Below are 25,000 nucleotides of genomic sequence, written 5' to 3'. Positions count from 1 at the left end.
AACACTACAAGCACCTATACAGACACACTCTGTACAGAGATGGTCCATTGATGTCAGGTGCAGCCCTGATGAAGACTACAAGCACCTATACAGACACACTCTCTGCAAGAACGGTCCATTTATGTCACGTCACATGTAACCCTGATGAAGACTACAAGCACCTATACAGACACACTCTCTGCAAGAACGGTCCATTTATGTCACGTCACATGTAACCCTGATGAAGACTACAAGCACCCATATAGGGTTTATTTCACTGTAGTACCATGCGTTTTGGTAGGAGTGAGTTTGCTAGATGCGTGGGAGTGCAATTAAGAATTATTGTCACCTGTGCGTGTCTGCAAGAGGCAGTACGGTTTTGCTTGGTGTGGGAAAAAACACAATTGTGCACACGTTCCTGCACTGCACCTGCTATAAACAAGCCATAAAAGCTGGAATTCTACAGCCCTCATTAAAAGAGAATCTGCTAATTCTGCCATAATAGCCCTTGTTTAGACATTTCCTGTAGAAGACAGCAATCTACTAGTTGTTCTCCCATGCTGTTGTCATCATGTCACGTGCACCCCTGATGAAGACTACAAGCACCTATACAGACATACTCTGTACAGAGATGGTCCATTGATGTCAGGTACCCCCTGATGAAGACTACAAGCACCTATACACACTCTGCAGGAATGGTCCATTTATGTCACCACGTCACATGCGCCACTGATGAAGACTACAAGCACCCATACAGACACTCTGTACATTAATGGTCCATTGATGTCACATGCACCCAGTGGTGACTGGTGCTCCATCTTTTTTTTTTTGGGGGGGGGGGGGGGGGGAGGTGGCAAAACTGCTCCCCCCGTCGCTCAATCGTCAGCCCACCAGACCTGCACTTACCCCATCTAGGTCGCGGGCAGTGTTTCCTCCTTGTCTGCTTTATTCTATGTCTCCTCCTCTGCTTCACGGCTACTTCCCCTGCGTCTTCACCTCCTCCTTGGCGGCCAATACAATCGCTAGGTCCTATATACAATACAGGACCCGCTTCCTGATTGGCCGGGAGGAGAATCAGGAAGACAATAGCGAATATGAATTATGTGGGCTCAGAGCGCAGTGCTCTGCGCCCCGGGCCCACCCTTTTGTTAAGCCAATTAGAGCCTCCTGCGCTAATAACGTGCTTCAAAAAAAAAAAAAAAAGATAAAAAAAACCCCCATTGGAATCCATGCGTTCGGTGCTCTGAATGTAGATTAAGGGGACGGCACCCCTGTGCCCCGTATGGACAAGCCACCACTGCATGCACCCCTGATGAAGACTGCAAGCACCCATACAGACACTCTGTACAGGAATAGTCTTTTGATGTCACATGCACCCCTGATGAAGACTACAAGCACCCATACAGACACTCTGTACAGGAATGATCCGTTTATGTCACATGCATCCCTGCAGAAAACTACAAGCATCCATACAGACACTCTGTGCAGGAATGGTTCATTTATGTCACATGCACCCCTGATGAAGGCTACAAGCGACACTGCCAACACATTTTGCAGGCATGGGCCACCATTGTCACAATCTGGAAGCCAGTCCAGAGCAATGATGTGCAGCTAATGCTGGAGTGAGTGCATGTTGTGAAGAAGTGGCTGAAAAAGGTTAGAAGAGATCAGCAGCATTTAAAAACAAGAAAATAACAAAAGAACAAAAATGGTAAAAACAGGTCATTTAAAAAAAAATGAAACACGGCAATCGTTTAGAATATACTACTTTAGCCATCTAAAAATCGTCCAGATAGGGTTTAGTTCAGCTTAATGTTTTCCCTTTCCTCATGCATTTCTGTGCTACAACCTTTGGACGATGGTTCTTTATAAAGAGGAAGTCCCTTCTTTTTCTGCGCACATAGGCAACATATACACAATTTCCTTGTTGGTGTCCCATTAACCTCTTGCCAACCAGATAACGCAGAGGAAAGGAGGATGAGCCTTAATGCACACATGCCGCACATGTGCGTCCATGCTGGCTGAGGTTTCTGTGCTGAAAGCATGCTTACTGCGCACTCCCAGAACACTGGTGCAAGTGAGTTGTCACCGACAGCTTCCCGGTCCCAAGTTGTGAGACCTGGAGACAGTGGGATGGGCTCCTGATCATGTGACCGCCAAGCACAGTGGAAGTCCGCCTTCACCCACTGCCTTAAAGTAGAGCTAAAGGCAAAACTTTTTCTTTATGATAAGGGAGGGTTATAACCCCTCAGGCTTTTTTTTTTGGTGGCCATCTTTGTCCCATTGGGGAGATTTCCCTTCCACTTCCTGTCCCATAACCAAAAAAGGAAGTGAGAGGAAATCCCTTTAAAGTCAGAGAATCCCTGCTTGTCACCAGATCTAGTGTCCCCAAGAAGATTTCCCCTCTATTGCTGTTCTGGTGACAACCCATTATTTAGGATTTTCGTGTCGTAAGGCAAGCTCAGTGAGTATTGATGCACCAAGATTTTGGCCACCGAAAACTATTCGTCAAAAATAGAGTTTTCAGCTTTGTGCACAATTTTTATTTTTTAAAGTGCCGATAATGGCTGCCGAAAACACCCACGATTTTACTGCGAGTTTACCTTGCTTATGGTGCGTTTTTCATAGGTCACACGACTCAACAAAATGCATCAAAAATGCAAATTGGATGCATTTTTTATGCGTTTTTGCTGTGTTTTCAATGTATTTTAAAGAGGAAGTGTGTTTTTGGTGCGGTTTGCCAAATATGCACCAAAAATGCGGGATATTTAACACCGCTTCAAAAAGGTGCTGATAATGTCCGACAATAAATTTATATTCATTCATGATATTAAAATAAAATTAATAAAATTCTATTTATTAATATATATATATATATATATATATATATATATATATATATATATATATATATATATATATATATAAATTAAAGTTTTTATTTTTTGCACTATAAACTAAAAAAAAAAAATATTTTTTACTTTCTGCTATAAAATATATCCACTAAAAAAAAAAAATGTAAGAAAAAAAAATCGAATTTCTTCATCAATTTAGGCCAATATATATTCTGCTACGTTTTTGGTAAAAAAAAAAAAAAAATCCGCAATAAGTGAATATCGATTGCAAAACATTTACAGTCTTCAAACTATGGGATATATATTTTTTTTTTTTGGTTTTTACTAGTAATGGCTGAAATCAGCAACTTATAAGGGAACTGCGATATTGCAGCGGACAGTCGGACACTAACTGACACTTTTTTGGGGACCAGTGACACCAATGCAGTGATCAGTGCTAAAAAATATGCACTGTCCCTATACTAATGACACTGGCTGGGAAGGGGTTAACATCTGGGGTAATCAAAGGGATAAATGTGTGCCTAGGGAGTGCTTTCTCACTGTGGGGGAGGTGCTTTTACTGGTGGAAGGCATGGATCCATGTCTGCTGTAGTGACAGAACATTGATCTGCCTTGTTTACATGTGTCCGATGTGTACCAAAGCATCGGCGGGTGCTAATCAACTCCCGCTGTGTCTAATCACATTGGAAGCGGGCTGCCGATGAGGCCCACCCCGAACCCGGAAGTGCAGGGTCACATACTAGGTACGTGATCCTGCCCAGAAGAGCCGTATATCCACATTATATACGGTCGGCAATCGGTTAAAGGGCCACAGCGGGCAGACAGGAAGGTGTAAATGAAGCCAGAATCAAGTCAACAAGTTCACTTTAAAGCTGAACTCCGGAACTAATATGTAGGGAGCATGGGCGCCTCCCCCCTATCCATGCGTCTGTCCCCCTAATCTACACGCGGGGCGCCGGACGCATGGATTCCAATGGGGTGTTTTTTTTGTTTGTTTTTTCCTGAAGCACCTAATCAGAGCCTGAGGCTCTAATAGGCTTCAAAAAAAGGGTGACAATAGTGAATAAATATTTGCTATTGTCACACTGATTCCCCTACCGGCCAATCAGGAAACGGGTCCTGAGACCCATTTCCCGACTGGCCAAAAGGAGAAGTGATCCTATTTGCCTAGGAGGAGGAGGGACAAGACGCACAGCCGTCGTGATGCAGAGGAGGAGACCCACCAGCCACCACTGGAAGATGGAGGGGGGGACACGGAGGAGACGGACTGAGGGATGACACGGAGGAGACGGACTGAGGGATGACACGGAGGAGACGGACTGAGGGATGACACGGAGGAGACGGACTGAGGGATGACACGGAGGAGACGGACTGAGGGATGACACGGAGGAGACGGACTGAGGGATGACACGGAGGAGACGGACTGAGGGATGACACGGAGGAGACGGACTGAGGGATGACACGGAGGAGACGGACTGAGGGATGACACGGAGGAGACGGACTGAGGGATGACACGGAGGAGACGGACTGAGGGATGACACGGAGGAGACGGACTGAGGGATGACACGGAGGAGACGGACTGAGGGATGACACGAAGGAGACGGAGGGCGGACACGAAGGAGACGGAGGGCGGACACGAAGGAGACGGAGGGCGGACACGAAGGAGACGGAGGGCGGACACGAAGGAGACGGAGGGCGGACACGAAGGAGACGGAGGGCGGACACGAAGGAGACGGAGGGCGGACACGAAGGAGACGGAGGGCGGACACGAAGGAGACGGAGGGGGGACACAAAGGAGACGGAGGGGGGACACAAAGGAGACGGAGGGGGGACACAAAGGAGACGGAGGGGGGACACCAAAGAGACGGAGGGGGGACACAAAGGAGACGGAGGGCGGACACAAAGGAGACGGAGGGGGGACACAAAGGAGACGGAGGGGGGACACAAAGGAGACGGAGGGGGGACACAAAGGAGACGGAGGGGGGGGAGACACAAAGGAGACGGAGGGGGGGGAGACACAAAGGAGACGGAGGGGGGGGAGACACAAAGGAGACGGAGGGGGGGGAGACACAAAGGAGACGGAGGGGGGGAGACACAAAGGAGACGGAGGGGGGGAGACACAAAGGAGACGGAGGGGGGGAGACACAAAGGAGACGGAGGGGGGGAGACACAAAGGAGACGGAGGGGGGAAACTAAGGAGACGGAGGGGGGAAACTAAGGAGACGGAGGGGGGAAACTAAGGAGACGGAGGGGGGAGACAGAGGGGGGGACACAAAGAAGATGGAGGGGGGGACACGGAGGGGGGACACAAAGGAGACGGAGGGGGGACACAAAGGAGACGGAGGGGGGACACAAAGGAGACGGAGGGGGGACACAAAGGAGACGGAGGGGGGACACAAAGGAGACGGAGGGGGGACACAAAGGAGACGGAGGGGGGACACAAAGGAGACGGAGGGGGGACACAAAGGAGACGGAGGGGGGACACAAAGGAGACGGAGGGGGGACACAAAGGAGACGGAGGGGGGACACAAAGGAGACGGAGGGGGGACACAAAGGAGACGGAGGGGGGACACAAAGGAGACGGAGGGGGGACACAAAGGAGACGGAGGGGGGGGAGACACAAAGGAGACGGAGGGGGGGAGACACAAAGGAGACGGAGGGGGGGAGACACAAAGGAGACGGAGGGGGGGAGACACAAAGGAGACGGAGGGGGGGAGACACAAAGGAGACGGAGGGGGGAAACTAAGGAGACGGAGGGGGGAAACTAAGGAGACGGAGGGGGGAAACTAAGGAGACGGAGGGGGGAAACTAAGGAGACGGAGGGGGGAAACTAAGGAGACGGAGGGGGGAGACAGAGGGGGGGACACAAAGAAGATGGAGGGGGGGACACGGAGGGGGGACACAAAGGAGACGGAGGGGGGACACAAAGGAGACGGAGGGGGGACACAAAGGAGACGGAGGGGGGACACAAAGGAGACGGAGGGGGGACACAAAGGAGACGGAGGGGGGACACAAAGGAGACGGAGGGGGGAGGGGGGACACAAAGGAGACGGAGGGGGGACACAAAGGAGACGGAGGGGGGACACAAAGGAGACGGAGGGGGAGACACAAAGGAGACGGAGGGGGAGACACAAAGGAGACGGAGGGGGGGAGACAAAGGAGACGGAGGGGGGGAGACAAAGGAGACGGAGGGGGGGGACACAAAGGACACAGAGGGGGGGACACAAAGGACACAGAGGGGGGGGGACACAAAGGACACGGAGGGGGGGACACAAAAAGAGACGGAGGGGGGGACACAAAAGGAGACGGAGGGGGGGACACAAAAGGAGACGGAGGGGGGGACACAAAAGGAGACGGAGGGGGGGACACAAAAGGAGACGGAGGGGGGGACACAAAAGGAGATGGAGGGGGAAGCCGCCGTCGGTGGGCACCCTCCAACATATCAGTCTGGGGCAGCACAGGGTAAGTGATTTGGTGACTGGGCGAGAAGGGGGGGTCAGACGGTCCGTCTGACCCCCCCCTCCCGACCGATGGAGCACCAGCTGCCACTGATATAAACCAACTTTGTACACACCAAATGTCTTTGCAAACTCAGATATTAACTTGTAAAAGTAGCAGTGACATCATCACTGTCCTGTGCAGAGAGCAGAGCTGTGGGAGAGGCCCAACAGGCCCCACCCACTGCAGGCTATATGCAGAAACTACAGGAGGGGGGCAGAGACAAGACCGGTCACTCTGCACAAGGAGAGAGGACAGCAGTGAGCGGTCTTTATTACAGGAAGTCTCACACTGGTTTATTGCACAGATCTGGAAGAAATACACAAAGCACACCAGATTCAAGGAAGAATACACGTGATGAATGAATTTAGATAATATCTGCCGTGGTTTGCACTCTGCACACCAAGCACAATATAGCACCTAAGAAAAGTCTGGGAGGCTGTACCCAGAAGAATGGCGGTCTTACTGGTTCTTACAGGGAACAAGGAAATCACACTTTGAGGAAAAGAGCAAATATAGGACATTTGTGTGAAGTCGCACAGCAGCCAAGGACAGAACTGTAAAGATAAAGACAGAGGGAGCGGCACACACCTGTCCTGGGCTTGGCACAGGGCCATGCAGGGAAATACCACAAACTATCCAATACAGATCTAAAAGCAAAATGTTTTATGGTAGAAGAGACCTTTTATGTAAAAAAAATAAAAATAAAAAAAAAATAAAAATCTCCATACCTTTCCCCTAGTAATGTTTGGTGTGAGTATGGGGGGGGGGGGGGGGGGGGGAATAACTGCATTCACACCGCCGCAGCATGTTAACTCACATAACAATCCTGCGCTTGTGATGTCATTCATTGTTCATAGCGCCACAAATGCAGCAAGCAAAACACACATTTTTCTTGTGACGAACGCGGCAAAATAAACTGGGGCTGCAAGGAATGATTATTTTCATAATCGATTAGTTGGCCGATTATCATTTTGATTAATCGGATAATAACCTTAAAAAAAGGGTGTATAATTTAGGTAATGTGTAAAGTTTTTTTTTTAAAAAAAGGCAATTTATTTTGAAATATCTCTATGCAGTGGTAAATATAAATAACCATCTATATGGTTAGGGGGCAAAATCTCTAATCCACTCTGAGAATAACAGACAGAAGAGATATACTGTATATACAATCAGAGGAGATATATACTATTAGAGAAGAGATATACTGTATATACTATTAGAGGAGAGATATACTGTATATACTATTAGAGGAGAGATATCCTGTATATACTATTAGAGGAGAGATATACTGTATATACTATTAGAGGAGATATACACTGTATACTAGGGATGCACCGATACCATTTTTTTAGTACTTGCTGATACCAATTACAATACCTACCGCAACTGTTTTTGTTTTCACTTCAGCTGCCAGCAATGGTACAAAGCATTGAAAAGTTATTTAAAAATGAAATTGATTTTTGTTTTTAATTTTGCGCTTTTTCAATGTGAAAAGGTGTAAATATATATGTGCAAAAATATTCACTAACAAAGCAAAAAAAAAAAAGTTTTAATTGTTTATAGTTTATAAAATAGACGTGAAAAAAAAACCCCAGGAGAATAATAATTAAATGGAGGAGAGTAGGGAGTTAATTAAGGCTGATTAGAGTAAATTAAGGGTTAATAAGGGGTTAAACAGAGGAACATTTTGTTCATCCTTTTTGATCTGCAGATGAAGAAACAGAAAGATACAAAAAGAAACAATGTTTCTTTTTATTTTAGTGTTTCAGAGGCTGTGCAATGTTGTTATTAAATATTGCCAGCTGCTATATTTTTTTTCACAGCTCCACCTACTGGACTTCTTTAACACTTTAGCTGCTAGCAGGGGAGACAGGGCACTGACAGCTCAAAGAACCGAGCCTGAAAGTATCAGTTTTAGGTATCGGTGCATTTGCATGAGTACCAATACTTGTGCAAATACTCGGTATCGGCACCAATACTAGTATCGGTGCAACCCTACTGTATATACTATTAGAGGAGATATACTGTATATACTATATGAGGAGAGATATACTGTATATACTATTAGAGGAGATATATACTATTAGAGGAGAGATATACTGTATATACTATTAGAGGAGAGATATACTGTATATACTATTAGAGGAGATATATACTATTAGAGGAGATATACTGTATATACTATTAGAGGAGATATATACTATTAGAGGAGAGATATACTGTATATACTATTAGAGGAGAGATATACTATTAGAGGAGATATACTGTATATACTATTAGAGGAGAGATATACTGTATATACTATTAGAGGAGATATACTGTATATACTATTAGAGGACCTATACTGTATATACTATTAGAGGAGAGATAGTATATACAGTCTATTAGAGGAGATATATACGATTAGAGGTTGAATATGGTAAATATCATCAGACTCAGAGATCTCATTTTTTATTTAACCACTTCAGTACTGGGCACTTTCCCCCCTTCCTGTCCGGGACAATTTTCAGCTATCAGCACGGTCGCACTTTGAATGACAATTGCGCGGTCATACACACTGTATAACACTGTGCCCATCAGTGATGCCAATCAGTTCCAATGAGTGCCCATCAGCGATGCCTGTCAGTGCCCATCAGTGATGCCAATCTGTGCCAATGAGTGCCCATTAGTGATGCCATTTAGTACCCATCAGTGATACCTGTCAGTGCCTCCTCATCAGTGCCGCCTATCAGTGCCACCCATTAGTGTCATCTGAGATTGAAGAAAAAAGCATCTGGAATGCATCAGCAAAACGCATCAAAAACACACCTGAAAACACGTCAAAATGCAGAATTGCATCCGTAACGGATTTGGAGAGTGTTTTTGTGGTGTAAACCAGCCCTTAATGCATAGATATATATTATTATTTTTTTTTTTTTTTATCCTAATACAAAATCTGCCTTTAGAACTAGTTCACACCACAAAAACGCACTCCAGACCCATTTAGATGCATTTCTGCATGCGTGTTTTTATGTGTTTCCAGATTTTTTTTTTTTCCTGTTTTTTCTTTTTTTTTTTCTTTTTTTTGCACTATCCAGTGTGCTTTTGATGCATTTTACCATGTTCCAGTACAGTAAAATTGCAGAATGTTCTACTTTTTTTTCTGGGACTGGAACACCCTGGAACTGACTGCACTTGTGTGAACTACGCCATTGGAAACCATATAAAACTACTTTCCATGTGTTTTGGATGCATAAAAAAAAAAAAAAAAAAAAATAGTATGGCTATAGTAAGGAATGAATGAATAGTAAGGATAGTGAAGATATGAAGCCATTTATTATCACATAGTTGTTTGGCTACTTTTTAAATCATAATGATAACAGAAATCACCCAAAATGATCCTGATCAGAAGTTTCCATCCCCTGGAAGGTTTGGCCTTGGTACGGACACACAAGGTGACACACACCGGTTAAAACGGCAATTAAATTGCAATTAGTGTGTGTGTTTAAATAGAGAGTTTGTTCGCTCATGTGGATGCACTGGGCAGGCTAGATACTGAGAAATAGAGCTTTATGGTCACAGCCATAAGCATTATGTTTGTAGAGGGGGCAACAAGGTCTATAGTGACGAGAATACCATCCCCACTGTGAAGCATGGTGGTGGATCACTGATGTTTTTTAGGTGTGTGAGCTCTAAAAGGCACAGGGAATCTTGGTAAAATTGATGGCAAGATGAATGCAGCATGTTATCAGAAATACTGGTAGACAGTTTGCATTCTTCTGCAGGAAAGCTGCACATGGGACTCTCTTGGACCTTCAGCACAACAATGACCTGAAGGCCCAGCTGACCCTCCAGTGGTCTTGGACTGTCGCCTCCTGCGGGAAACCCCTGGCAGCCTCGGACCACCGCCTCCTGCGGTAACCCTCGGCGGTCTTGGACTGTCGCCTCCTGCGGGAAACCCCTGGTGGCCTTGGACCACCGCCTCCTGCGGTAACCCTCGGCGGTCTTGGACTGTCGCCTCCTGCGGGAAACCCCTGGAGGCCTCGGACCGCTGACTCCTGCAGTGACCCTCGGCGGTCTTGGACTGTCGTCTCCTGCAGAAACCCCTGGTGGCCTCGGACCGCTGACTCCTGCGGTAACCCTCGGCGGTCTTGGACTGTCGTCTCCTGCAGAAACCCCTGGTGGCCTCGGACCGCTGACTCCTGCGGTAACCCTCGGCGGTCTTGGACTGTCGCCTCCTGCAGAAACCCCTGGTGGCCTCGGACCGCTGACTCCTGCGGTAACCCTCGGCGGTCTTGGACTGTCGCCTCCTGCGGGAAACCCCTGGTGGCCTTGGACCGCTGACTCCTGCGGTAACCCTCGGCGGTCTTGGACTGTCATCTCCTGCAGAAACCCCTGGTGGCCTCGGACCGCTGACTCCTGCGGAAACCCATCGGCCTCTGACCGCCACCTCCTGCGGAATTCTGACGATCTTCATGCATTTTGGAGTTCATTCATTTTATTGGCTAGGTTAATCATTTTTTTTTATGTGGCCATTAAAATGAACGATTAAGTGCTAAACGCAACTCTAGCGTTCAGGCGCGCTTAGACGCTACAAGTGTTTTTATTTCTGACGAAACGCTCCTGAAGATGCAAGCGATGTCTTTTTTTTCCCTTCCCTGTGCCTGGACGCATAGGCAGAAATAAAAAGTCAAACGCCCTTAAAAGCAGCTTTTTTTACGCCCATTGGGCACGAGGCCTTTTGAGAGTTGACCACCACTGCTCTGAACTGTAATCATTTCCCTGTAACATTGTTACAAGTCTGCTCTGTTACAAAGGTCAAATTCATTTCACTGGGATATCAATATAACCTCTGCCCTCTATAATGACCTGCTGCAATACTCCTCCCCTGTCTGTATCATAAATCTTCATCATAACTTGTCCATTTTTTTTTTTTTTTATTAAAGTACAACTAAAAGGAAAAAAAAAATAGAGTGGAGAAGAATGACAGCTGTCAGTTTTTATTGCTGTCTGTGCTCCCGTTTCACCTTCTCCATTCGTCTTGTTTCACTGAGAGTGAAAGTAAATCCAACATTTTGGGTTGTCACCAGAACAGCGAGAGAGGGGAAATCTTCCAATGGGGACACTAGAGATTTCCTGATCCTCTCACTTCCTGTTGAGGTAATGGAACAGGAAGAAAAAAGGGGAAATCTTCCCAATGGGACACAAATGGCAAAAAAAGTTTTGGCTTTAGTTGTACTTTGAGTCATGGTGGAGATAACTATCTGAGAACACTCTGTGCTGATTATACTCCATAAAATAGATACCCCTCTACTAATCACTCATCATAAACACTGAGCACTAGACAGGACCTTCCTCTTCCTCGTCCAGCACAGATCACCCAACCACCCCAACCATGAATCCCCCCCCCCCCCCCAATCCATCTCCCTGCCCACTGATTGGTCACACAGATAAGGTGAGGTCTACACTGACAGACACCCCTGATGTCATGATGGATGTCTCCACACACAGACCATTACTTCCAGCTGATGTACATAGAGGAATTTCTAGTGAGGAGGAGGAGAGAGGATGAGGAGGAGGAGAGAGGGGGGGACATTTATCAGTGAGATCACATCGCCAGGTATGGGGCCCATTATACAAGGTGCTCCTCTCCTTCTAGAGGACAGAGGATCCTCCAATATACAAATCACTGAAATTGGCTACAAAATCACCAACTACAAATCACTATATAATAATAATCACTGTGACCAACCCAACCATTACTCTGCTGATCTGTCCAACAATCAGACAACTGGAGGAGGGAGAGGGAGAGGGGGAGAGAGAGAGAGAGGGAGAGGGAGAGGGAGAGGGAGAGAGAGAGAGGGAGAGACAAGAGAGAGAGAGAGAGAGAGAGGGAGAGAGAGAGAGAGAGAGAAAGAGAGAGAAAGTGATGGAAGAAGAGAAGAGAGAGATGGAGGAGAAAAGAGAGAGATGGAGGAGAAAAGAGAGAGATGGAGGAGAAAAGAGAGAGATGGAGGAGAAAAGAGAGAGATGGAGGAGAAAAGAGAGAGATGGAGGAGAAAAGAGAGAGATGGAGGAGAAAAGAGAGAGATGGAGGAGAAAAGAGAGAGATGGAGGAGAAAAGAGAGAGATGGAGGAGAAAAGAGAGAGATGGAGGGAGAGAAGAGAGAGATGGAGGGAGAGAAGAGAGAGATGGAGGGAGAGAAGAGAGAGATGGAGGGAGAGAAGAGAGAGATGGAAGGAGAGAGGAGAGAGATGGAAGGAGAGAGGAGAGAGATGGAAGGAGAGAGGAGAGAGATGGAAGGAGAGAGATGGAGGGAGAGAAGAGAGAGATGGAAGGAGAGAGGAGAGAGATGGAAGGAGAGAGATGGAGGGAGAGAAGAGAGAGATGGAAGGAGAGAGGAGAGAGATGGAAGGAGAGAGATGGAAGGAGAGAGGAGAGAGATGGAAGGAGAGAGGAGAGAGATGGAAGGAGAGAGGAGAGAGATGGAAGGAGAGAGGAGAGAGATGGAAGGAGAGAGGAGAGAGATGGAAGGAGAGAGGAGAGAGATGGAAGGAGAGAGGAGAGAGATGGAAGGAGAGAGGAGAGAGATGGAAGGAGAGAGGAGAGAGATGGAAGGAGAGAGGAGAGAGATGGAAGGAGAGAGGAGAGAGATGGAAGGAGAGAGGAGAGAGATGGAAGGAGAGAGGAGAGAGATGGAAGGAGAGAGGAGAGAGATGGAAGGAGAGAGGAGAGAGATGGAAGGAGAGAAGGGAGAGATGGAAGGAGAGAAGGGAGAGATGGAAGGAGAGAGGAGAGAGATGGAAGGAGAGAAGGGAGAGATGGAAGGAGAGAAGGGAGAGATGGAAGGAGAGAAGGGAGAGATGGAAGGAGAGAGGAGAGAGATGGAAGGAGAGAGGAGAGAGATGGAAGGAGAGAAGGGAGAGATGGAAGGAGAGAAGGGAGAGATGGAAGGAGAGAAGGGAGAGATGGAAGGAGAGAAGGGAGAGATGGAAGGAGAGAAGGGAGAGATGGAAGGAGAGAAGAGAGAGATGGAAGAAGAGAAGAGAGAGAGATGGAGGAAGAGAAGAGAGAGAGATGGAGGAAGAGAAGAGAGAGAGATGGAGGAAGAGAAGAGAGAGAGATGGAGGAAGAGAAGAGAGAGAGATGGAGGAAGAGAAGAGAGAGAGATGGAGGAAGAGAAGAGAGAGAGATGGAGGAAGAGAAGAGAGAGAGATGGAAGAAGAGAAGAGAGAGAGATGGAGGAAGAGAAGAGAGAGAGATGAAGAAGAGAAGAGAGAGAGATGGAAGAAGAGAAGAGAGAGAGATGGAGGAAGAGAAGAGAGAGAGATGGAGGAAGAGAAGAGAGAGAGATGGAGGAAGAGAAGAGAGAGAGATGGAAGAAGAGAAGAGAGAGAGATGGAGGAAGAGAAGAGAGAGAGATGGAAGAGAGAAGAGAGAGAGATGGAAGAAGAGAAGAGAGAGAGATGGAGGAGAGGGAGAGAGATGGAGGGAGAGAAGAGAAAGATGGAGGGAGAGAAGAGAAAGATGGGAGGAGAGGATAGGGAGATGGAAGAAGAGAGAGATGGAAGAAGAGAGAGATGGAAGAAGAGAGAGATGGAAGAAGAGAGAGATGGAAGAAGAGAGAGATGAAGAAGAGAGAGATGGAAGAAGAGAGAGATGAAGAAGAGAGAGATGGAAGAAGAGAGAGATGGAAGAAGAGAGAGATGGAAGAAGAGAGAGATGGAAGAAGAGAGAGATGGAAGAAGAGAAGAGAGAGATGGAAGAAGAGAGAGATGGAGGGAGAGAAGAGAGAGATGGAGGGAGAGAAGAGAGAGATGGAGGGAGAGAAGAGAGAGATGGAGGGAGAGAAGAGAGAGATGGAGGGAGAGAAGAGAGAGATGGAGGGAGAGAAGAGAGAGATGGAGGGAGAGAAGAGAGAGATGGAGGGAGAGAAGAGAGAGATGGAGGGAGAGAAGAGAGAGATGGAGGGAGAGAAGAGAGAGATGGAGGGAGAGAAGAGAGAGATGGAGGGAGAGAAGAGAGAGATGGAGGGAGAGAAGAGAGAGATGGAGGGAGAGAAGAGAGAGATGGAGGGAGAGAAGAGAGAGATGGAGGGAGAGAAGAGAGAGATGGAGGGAGAGGAGAGAGAGATGGAGGAGAGGAGAGAGAGATGGAGGAGAGGAGAGAGAGATGGAGGAGAGGAGAGAGAGATGGAGGGAGAGGAGAGAGAGATGGAGGAGAGGGAGAGAGAGATGGAGGGAGAGGAGAGAGAGATGGAGGAGAGGAGAGAGAGATGGAGGAGAGAGATGGAGGAGAAAAGAGAGAGATGGAGGGGAGGAGAGAGAGATGGAGGAGAAAAGAGAGAGATGGAGGAGAGAAGAGAGAGATGGAGGAGAGGAGAGAGAGATGGAGGAGAGGAGAGAGAGATGGAGGAGAGGAGAGAGAGATGGAGGAGAGGAGAGAGAGATGGAGGAGAGGAGAGAGAGATGGAGGAAGAGAAGAGAGAGAGATGGAAGAAAAGAGAGAGAGATGGAAGAAGAGAAGAGAGAGAGATGGAAGAAGAGAAGAGAGAGAGATGGAGGAGAGGAGAGAGAGATGGAGGGAGAGAAGAGAAAGATGGAGGGAGAGAAGAGAAAGATGGGAGGAGAGGATAGGGAGATGGAGAAGAGAGAGATGGAAGAAGAGAGAGATGGAAGAAGAGAGAGATGGAAGAAGAGAGAGATGGAAGAAGAGAGAGATGGAAGAAGAGAGAGATGGAAGAAGAGAGAGATGGAAGAAGAGAGAGATGGAAGAAGAGAGAGATGGAAGAAGAGAGAGGAGATGGAAGAAGAGAAGAGAGAGATGGAAGAAGAGAAGAGATGGAGGGAGAGAAGAGAGAGATGGAGGGAGAGAAGAGAGAGATGGAGGGAGAGAAGAGAGAGATGGAGGGAGAGAAGAGAGAGATGGAGGGAGAGAAGAGAGAGATGGAGGGAGAGAAGAGAGAGATGGAGGGAGAGAAGAGAGAGATGGAGGGAGAGAAGAGAGAGATGGAGGGAGAGAAGAGAGAGATGGAGGGAGAGAAGAGAGAGATGGAGGGAGAGAAGAGAGAGATGGAGGGAGAGAAGAGAGAGATGGAGGGAGAGAAGAGAGAGATGGAGGGAGAGAAGAGAGAGATGGAGGGAGAGGAGAGAGAGATGGAGGAGAGGAGAGAGAGATGGAGGAGAGGAGAGAGAGATGGAGGAGAGGAGAGAGAGATGGAGGAGAGGAGAGAGAGATGGAGGGAGAGGAGAGAGAGATGGAGGAGAGGAGAGAGAGATGGAGGAGAGAGATGGAGGAGAAAAGAGAGAGATGGAGGGGAGGAGAGAGAGATGGAGGAGAAAAGAGAGAGATGGAGGAGAGAAGAGAGAGATGGAGGAGAGGAGAGAGAGATGGAGGAGAGGAGAGAGAGATGGAGGAGAGGAGAGAGAGATGGAGGAGAGGAGAGAGAGATGGAGGAGAGGAGAGAGAGATGGAGGAGAGGAGAGAGAGATGGAGGAGAGGAGAGAGAGATGGAGGAGAGGAGAGAGAGATGGAGGAGAGGAGAGAGAGATGGAGGAGAAAAGAGAGAGATGGAGGAGAAAAGAGAGAGATGGAGGGAGAGAAGAGAGAGATGGAGGGAGAGAAGAGAGAGATGGAGGGAGAGAAGAGAGAGATGGAGGGAGAGAGAGAGAGATGGAGGGAGAGAAGAGAGAGAGATGGAGGAGAGGAGAGAGAGAGATGGAGGAGAGGAGAGAGAGATGGAGGAGAGGAGAGAGAGATGGAGGAGAGGAGAGAGAGATGGAGGGAGAGGAGAGAGAGATGGAGGAAGAGGAGAGAGAGATGGAGGAAGAGGAGAGAGAGATGGAGGAAGAGGAGAGAGAGATGGAGGAAGGGGAGAGAGAGATGGAGGAAGAGGAGAGAGAGATGGAGGAAGAGGAGAGAGAGATGGAGGAAGAGGAGAGAGAGATGGAGGAGAGGAGAAAAGAGAGGGATGGAGGAGAAAAGAGAGGGATGGAGGAGAAAAGAGAGGGATGGAGGAGAAAAGAGAGAGATGGAGGAGAAAAGAGAGAGATGGAGGAGAGGAGAGAGAGATTGAGGAGAGAGGGATGGAGGAGAGAAGAGAGAGATGGAGGAGAAAAGAGAGAGATGGAAGAAGAGAAGAGAGAGATGGAGGAGAGGAGAGAGAGAGATGGAGGAGAGGAGAGAGAGATGGAGGAGAGAGATGGAGGAGAAAAGAGAGAGATGGAGGGGAGGAGAGAGAGATGGAGGAGAAAAGAGAGAGATGGAGGAGAGAAGAGAGAGATGGAGGAGAGGAGAGAGAGATGGAGGAGAGGAGAGAGAGATGGAGGAGAGGAGAGAGAGATGGAGGAGAGGAGAGAGAGATGGAGGAGAGGAGAGAGAGATGGAGGAGAGGAGAGAGAGATGGAGGAGAGGAGAGAGAGATGGAGGAGAGGAGAGAGAGATGGAGGAGAGGAGAGAGAGATGGAGGAGAGGAGAGAGAGATGGAGGAGAGGAGAGAGAGATGGAGGAGAGGAGAGAGAGATGGAGGAGAGGAGAGAGAGATGGAGGAGAGGAGAGAGAGATGGAGGAGAAAAGAGAGAGATGGAGGAGAAAAGAGAGAGATGGAGGAGAAAAGAGAGAGATGGAGGAGAAAAGAGAGAGATGGAGGGGAGGAGAGAGAGATGGAGGGGAGGAGAGAGAGATGGAGGGGAGGAGAGAGAGATGGAGGAGAAAAGAGAGAGATGGAGGAGAAAAGAGAGAGATGGAGGAGAAAAGAGAGAGATGGAGGAGAAAAGAGAGAGATGGAGAAAAAGAGAGAGATGGAGGAGAAAAGAGAGAGATGGAGAAAAGAGAGATGGAGGGGAGGAGAGAGAGATGGAGGAGAAAAGAGAGAGATGGTGGAGAAAAGAGAGAGATGGAAGAAGAGAAGAGAAGAGAGAGATGGAAGAAGAGAGAGATGGAAGAAGAGAGAGATGGAAGAAGAGAGAGATGGAAGAAGAGAGAGATGGAAGAAGAGAGAGATGGAAGAAGAGAGAGATGGAAGAAGAGAGAGATGGAAGAAGAGAGAGATGGAAGAAGAGAAGAGAGAGATGGAAGAAGAGAAGAGAGAGATGGAAGAAGAGAAGAGAGAGATGGAAGAAGAGAAGAGAGAGATGGAGGAGAGAGGAGAGAGATGGAGGAGAGAGGAGAGAGGAGAGAGATGGAGGAGAGAGAGGAGAGAGATGGAGGAGAGAGGAGAGAGATGGAGGAGAGAGGAGAGAGATGGAGGAGAGAGGAGAGAGATGGAGGAGAGAGGAGAGAGATGGAGGAGAGAGGAGAGAGATGGAGGAGAAAAGAGAGAGATGGAGGAGAAAAGAGAGAGATGGAGGAGAAAAGAGAGAGATGGAGGAGAAAAGAGAGAGATGGAGGAGAAAAGAGAGAGATGGAGGAGAAAAGAGAGAGATGAAGGAGAGAGAGGAGAGAGATGGAGGAGAGAGGAGAGAGATGGAGGAGAGAGGAGAGAGATGGAGGAGAGAGGAGAGAGATGGAGGAGAGAGGAGAGAGATGGAGGAGAGAGGAGAGAGATGGAGGAGAAAAGAGAGAGATGGAGGAGAAAAGAGAGAGATGGAGGAGAAAAGAGAGAGATGGAGGAGAAAAGAGAGAGATGGAGGAGAAAAGAGAGAGATGGAGAGAGATGGAGAGAGATGGAGAGAGAGATGGAGAGAGAGATGGAGAGAGAGATGGAGAGATGGAGAGAGAGATGGAGAGAGAGATGGAGAGAGAGATGGAGAGAGAGAAGAGAGAGATGGAGAGAGAGAAGAGAGAGATGGAGGAGAAAAGAGAGAGATGGAGGAGAAAAGAGAGAGATGGAGGAGAAAAGAGAGAGATGGAGGAGAAAAGAGAGAGATGGAGGAGAAAAGAGAGAGATGGAGGAGAAAGAGAGAGATGGAGGAGAAAAGAGAGAGATGGAGGAGAAAAGAGAGAGATGGAGGAGAAAAGAGAGAGATGGAGGAGAAAAGAGAGAGATGGAGGAGAAAAGAGAGAGATGGAGGAGAAAAGAGAGAGATGGAGGAGAAAAGAGAGAGATGGAGAAAAGAGAGAGATGGAGAAAAGAGAGAGATGGAGAAAGAGAGAGATGGAGAAAAGAGAGAGATGGGGGAGAGGAGAGAGAGATGGGGGAGAGGAGAGAGAGATGGGGGAGAGGAGAGAGAGATGGGGGAGAGGAGAGAGAGATGGGGGAGAGGAGAGAGAGATGGGGGAGAGGAGAGAGAGATGGGGGAGAGGAGAGAGAGATGGGGGAGAGGAGAGAGAGATGGGGGAGAGGAGAGAGAGATGGAGGAGAGGAGAGAGAGATGGAGGAGAGGAGAGAGAGATGGAGGAGAGGAGAGAGAGATGGAGGAGAGGAGAGAGAGATGGAGGAGAGGAGAGAGAGATGGAGGAGAGGAGAGAGAGATGGAGGAGAGGAGAGAGAGATGGAGGAGAGGAGAGAGAGATGGAGGAGAGGAGAGAGAGATGGAGGAGAGGAGAGAGAGATGGGGGAGAGGAGAGAGAGATGGGGGAGAGGAGAGAGAGATGGGGGAGAGGAGAGAGAGATGGGGGAGAGGAGAGAGAGATGGAGAGAGAGGAGAGAGAGATGGAGAGAGAGGAGAGAGAGATGGAGAGAGAGAAGAGAGAGATGGAGAGAGAGAAGAGAGAGATGGAGAGAGAGAAGGAGGAGGAGAAAAGAGAGAGATGGGGGAGAGGAGAGAGAGAGATGGAGAAAAAGAGAGATGGGGGAGAGGAGAGAGAGATGGGGGAGGGGAGAGAGAGATGGAGGAGAGGAGAGAAGAGAGAGATGGAGAGGAGAGTCCTGCGTGGGGGAGGTGTAGAGTAGTCCTGGGTGGGGAAGGTGTAGAGTAGTCCTGGGTGGGGGAGGTGTAGGGTAGTCCTGGGTGGGGGAGGTGTAGAGTAGTCCTGGGTGGGGGAGGTGTAGAGTAGTCCTGGGTGGGGGAGGTGTAGAGTAGTCCTGGGTGGGGGAGGTGTAGAGTAGTCCTGGGTGGGGGAGGTGTAGAGTAGTCCTGGGTGGGGGAGGTGTAGAGTAGTCCTGGGTGGGGGAGGTGTAGGGTAGTCCTGGGTGGGGGAGGTGTAGGGTAGTCCTGGGTGGGGGAGGTGTAGGGTAGTCCTGGGTGGGGGAGGTGTAGAGTAGTCCTGGGTGGGGGAGGTGTAGAGTAGTCCTGGGTGGGGGAGGTGTAGGGTAGTCCTGGGTGGGGGAGGTGTAGGGTAGTCCTGGGTGGGGGAGGTGTAGAGTAGTCCTGGGTGGGGGGAGGTGTAGAGTAGTCCTGGGTGGGGGGAGGTGTAGAGTAGTCCTGGGTGGGGGGGGTGTAGAGTAGTCCTGGGTGGGGGAGGTTTAGCGTAGTCCTGAGTGGGGGAGGTGTAGGGTAGTCCTGGGTGGGGGAGGTGTAGGGTAGTCCTGGGTGGGGGAGGTGTAGAGTAGTCCTGGGTGGGGGAGGTGTAGAGTAGTCCTGGGTGGGGGAGGTGTAGAGTAGTCCTGGGTGGGGGAGGTGTAGAGTAGTTCTGGGTGGGGGAGGTGTAGAGTAGTTCTGGGTGGGGGAGGTGTAGGGTAGTTCTGGGTGGGTGGAGGTGTAGGGTAGTCCTGGGTGGGGGAGGTGTAGGGTAGTCCTGGGTGGGGGAGGTGTAGGGTAGTCCTGGGCGGGGGAGGTGTAGGGTAGTCCTGGGCGGGGGAGGTGTAGAGTAGTTCTGGGCGGGGGAGGTGTAGAGTAGTTCTGGGTGGGGGAGGTGTAGAGTAGTTCTGGGTGGGGGAGGTGTAGAGTAGTGCTGGGTGGGGGGAGGTGTAGAGTAGTCCTGGGTGGGGGGAGGTGTAGAGTAGTCCTGGGTGGGGGGAGGTGTAGAGTAGTCCTGGGTGGGGGGAGGTGTAGAGTAGTTCTGGGTGGGGGAGGTGTAGAGTAGTTCTGGGTGGGGGAGGTGTAGAGTAGTTCTGGGTGGGGGAGGTGTAGAGTAGTCCTGGGTGGGGGAGGTGTAGGGTAGTCCTGGGTGGGGGAGGTGTAGAGTAGTCCTGGGTGGGGGAGGTGTAGAGTAGTCCTGGGTGGGGGAGGTGTAGAGTAGTCCTGGGTGGGGGAGGTGTAGAGTAGTCCTGGGTGGGGGAGGTGTAGAGTAGTCCTGGGTGGGGGAGGTGTAGAGTAGTTCTGGGTGGGGGAGGTGTAGAGTAGTTCTGGGTGGGGGAGGTGTAGAGTAGTCCTGGGTGGGGGAGGTGTAGAGTAGTCCTGGGTGGGGGAGGTGTAGAGTAGTCCTGGGTGGGGGAGGTGTAGAGTAGTTCTGGGTGGGGGAGGTGTAGAGTAGTCCTGGGTGGGGGAGGTGTAGAGTAGTTCTGGGTGGGGGAGGTGTAGAGTAGTTCTGGGTGGGGGAGGTGTAGAGTAGTTCTGGGTGGGGGAGGTGTAGAGTAGTTCTGGTGATGAGGATGGAGCTCTCAGTATACAATGTATCAGTGAATGTCCTCAGTGATCCTCCGATGGTCTCTTCTCGGCTCTCACTCTCTATTTTCCATCCATATACATTATATATCATATACACCTCCCTCCCCTCCCCCCACCACCATTCTACAGGGAGAAGGTACCAGAGGCCCCGGAAGAACTACAAGTCCCAGCAGGTTCTCACACAGCCAGCCCTAGTAGTAGAGATGAAGAACTACAAATGTCATCAATGCTGAGGAGGGACTACAACCTCCAGCAGACCTGCAACTTCCAGAGGAGGAGGAGGAGGAGGAGGAGGCGGAGGACTACATACATCTCCATAAAGAGATAAGAGGAGGGTGAAGAAATGTACTACAAGGTCCAGCATGTCTATAATAGGAACTGTCCGGGTGTAGTGTGCCCCTCCCCCGACATGTACAGGAGGTAGGTACCCGTGCAGGTGTACAGTGCCCCTCCCACTTCCAGAGGTAAGTACCTGTCCGGGTGTACGGTGCCCCTCCCCCCTCAGAGGTAAGTACCTGTCCGGGTGTACGGTGCCCCTCCCCCCTCGGAGGTAAGTACCTGTCCGGTGTAGGTGTCTCTCCTCCGCTCTCAGGTGATCGCACACAGCGGACTCAGCCTGCCGTCCTCACACCCACCCCGATCACACTGACAGCACACAGGCCACGCCCTTACCCGCCCCCACCAATCCCCTTCTACCCCGGAGAAAACACCGCCCCAATGAGCTGCTGCTGCCTGACCAGCCAGCGCAGCACACCCCGCCCATTACCCCTCCCCGCCGCCAATGAGCTTTCAGTCGCTGCTCCGAGGGTAACGCCCCATTTTCATTGATGCGCCGCTGACCCCGCCCTCTGGTACACGCGAAATGCCAGATGTGTAAAGAGGGCGACCAAGTGTGTGACCAGTGACCCCGCCCATGCTCCGCCCACCCGCCCCTCATTGTCCCTCTCCGAGGTGTGATGTGTGCGGCTCCAGCGACAGGCTGGGGGAGGGGAGAGGTCAGTCCCAGTGATCTCACCTCCATCAGTCATAGCGAGGAGGAGGAGGAGACCTACCTGACCAACGTGGGAGGAGACCTACCTGACCAACGTGGGAGGAGACCTACCTGACCAACGTGGGAGGAGACCTACCTGACCAACGTGGGAGGAGACCTACCTGACCAACGTGGGAGGAGACCTACCTGACCAACGTGGGAGGAGACCTACCTGACCAACGTGGGAGGAGACCTACCTGACCAACGTGGGAGGAGACCTACCAGACCAACGTGGGAGGAGACCTACCTGACCAACGTGGGAGGAGACCTACCAGACCAACGTGGGAGGAGACCTACCTGACCAACATGGGAGGAGACCTACCTGACCAACGTGGGAGGAGACCTACCTGACCAACGTGGGAGGAGACCTACCAGACCAACGTGGGAGGAGACCTACCAGACCAACGTGGGAGGAGACCTACCTGACCAACGTGGGAGGAGACCTACCTGACCAACGTGGGAGGAGACCTACCTGACCAACGTGGGAGGAGACCTACCAGACCAACGTGGGAGGAGACCTACCAGACCAACGTGGGAGGAGACCTACCAGACCAACGTGGGAGGAGACCTAGCTGACCAACGTGGGAGGAGACCTACCTGACCAACGTGGGAGGAGACCTACCTGACCAACGTGGGAGGAGACCTACCTGACCAACGTGGGAGGAGACCTACCTGAACAACGTGGGAGGAGACCTACCTGACCAACGTGGGAGGAGACCTACCTGACCAACGTGGGAGGAGACCTACCAGACCAACGTGGGAGGAGACCTACCAGACCAACGTGGGAGGAGACCTACCTGACCAACGTGGGAGGAGACCTAGCTGACCAACGTGGGAGGAGACCTAGCTGACCAACGTGGGAGGAGACCTAGCTGACCAACGTGGGAGGAGACCTACCTGAACAACGTGGGAGGAGACCTACCTGAACAACGTGGGAGGAGACCTACCTGACCAACGTGGGAGGAGACCTACCTGACCAACGTGGGAGGAGACCTACCTGACCAACGTGGGAGGAGACCTACCTGACCAACGTGGGAGGAGACCTACCTGACCAACGTGGGAGGAGACCTACCTGACCAACGTGGGAGGAGACCTACCAGACCAACGTGGGAGGAGACCTACCAGACCAACGTGGGAGGAGACCTACCAGACCAACGTGGGAGGAGACCTAGCTGACCAACGTGGGAGGAGACCTACCTGACCAACGTGGGAGGAGACCTACCTGACCAACGTGGGAGGAGACCTACCTGACCAACGTGGGAGGAGACCTACCTGAACAACGTGGGAGGAGACCTACCTGACCAACGTGGGAGGAGACCTACCTGACCAACGTGGGAGGAGACCTACCAGACCAACGTGGGAGGAGACCTACCAGACCAACGTGGGAGGAGACCTACCTGACCAACGTGGGAGGAGACCTAGCTGACCAACGTGGGAGGAGACCTAGCTGACCAACGTGGGAGGAGACCTAGCTGACCAACGTGGGAGGAGACCTACCTGAACAACGTGGGAGGAGACCTACCTGAACAACGTGGGAGGAGACCTACCTGACCAACGTGGGAGGAGACCTACCTGACCAACGTGGGAGGAGACCTACCTGACCAACGTGGGAGGAGACCTACCTGACCAACGTGGGAGGAGACCTACCTGACCAACGTGGGAGGAGACCTACCAGACCAACGTGGGAGGAGACCTACCAGACCAACGTGGGAGGAGACCTACCAGACCAACGTGGGAGGAGACCTACCTGACCAACGTGGGAGGAGACCTAGCTGACCAACGTGGGAGGAGACCTACCTGACCAACGTGGGAGGAGACCTACCTGACCAACGTGGGAGGAGACCTACCTGAACAACGTGGGAGGAGACCTACCTGACCAACGTGGGAGGAGACCTACCTGACCAACGTGGGAGGAGACCTACCAGACCAACGTGGGAGGAGACCTACCAGACCAACGTGGGAGGAGACCTACCTGACCAACGTGGGAGGAGACCTAGCTGACCAACGTGGGAGGAGACCTAGCTGACCAACGTGGGAGGAGACCTAGCTGACCAACGTGGGAGGAGACCTACCTGACCAACGTGGGAGGAGACCTACCTGAACAACGTGGGAGGAGACCTACCTGACCAACGTGGGAGGAGACCTACCTGACCAACGTGGGAGGAGACCTACCTGACCAACGTGGGAGGAGACCTACCTGACCAACGTGGAAGGAGACCTACCTGACCAACGTGGGAGGAGACCTACCTGACCAACGTGGGAGGTGACCTACCTGACCAACGTGGGAGGTGACCTACCTGACCAACGTGGGAGGTGACCTACCTGACCAACATGGGAGGAGACCTACCTGACCAACATGGGAGGAAAGATCTGTCATTACCTGAGTACAGGTGCTTTTATATCATCTCCTATTTCAGAAGAATTCAGGGGTCAGAAAAACACAAATCTGATAGGTGCAGGGGTCAGGAGTACTGAGCCAGGAGTCAGTAATTCAAAGGTAAGTAGTAAAACAGAGATCAGAGGTAAGTAGTAATTCAGAGGTAAGTAGTAATACAGAGATCAGAGGTAAGTAGTAATGCAGAGGTCAGAGGTAAGTAGTAATACAGAGATCAGAGGTAAGTAGTAATACAGAGATCAGAGGTAAGTAGTAATGCAGAGGTCAGAGGTAAGTAGTAATTCAGAGGTAAGTAGTAATACAGAGATCAGAGGTAAGTAGTAATGCAGAGATCAGAGGTAAGTAGTAATGCAGAGGTCAGAGGTAAGTAGTAATTCAGAGATCAGAGGTAAGTAGTAATACAGAGGTAAGTAGTAATACAGAGATTAGAGGTAAGTAGTAATATAGAGATCAGAGGTGTGACAGACTCACCCGGGACAGAGGCTTTTGGAGGGGACTGAATTCTAGCCTCTTGCCTACTGGTCTCTTAAATAAAACAGACCATGTTCAGCAACCAAATGAGTATTGTCTTGTTTTGTGGTTGTTAGCGGTTGGAATATCTGATATCTATATTCAGACTGGGAGGAAGCGGTATATGACAAAAGCACTCAAGCAGGGTGTGGGACCTTTCCTTACAAGAGGTAAGTAGTAATACAGAAATCAGAGGTAAGTAGTAATGCAGAGATCAGAGGTAAGTAGTAATACAGATATCAGAGGTAAGTAGTAATACAGAGATCAGAGGTAAGTAGTAATTCAGAGGTAAGTAGTAATGCAGAGATCAGAGGTAAGTAG

The 25,000-nt window shown here is 50.2% G+C and overlaps 1 protein-coding gene across 1 annotated transcript in view; it reads right to left on the bottom strand.

Annotated features, from left to right (window-relative positions):
- The window catches only part of PAK1 (p21 (RAC1) activated kinase 1), a 115,732-nt gene extending 94,287 nt beyond the window's left edge, over window positions 1-21,445 (bottom strand). Inside the window, exon 1 of the mRNA XM_073612815.1 lies at window positions 21,303-21,445. The gene's annotated coding sequence lies outside the window, so the exon portion shown is untranslated. The remainder of the gene's footprint in view (window positions 1-21,302) is intronic.
- Window positions 21,446-25,000: the final 3,555 nt, after the last annotated feature.

This window comes from Aquarana catesbeiana, linkage group LG02 (genome assembly GCF_042186555.1).
Source record: "Aquarana catesbeiana isolate 2022-GZ linkage group LG02, ASM4218655v1, whole genome shotgun sequence".
Classification (NCBI taxonomy): Eukaryota; Metazoa; Chordata; class Amphibia; order Anura; family Ranidae; genus Aquarana; species Aquarana catesbeiana.
This window is presented reverse-complemented; position numbering and strand designations above follow the sequence as displayed.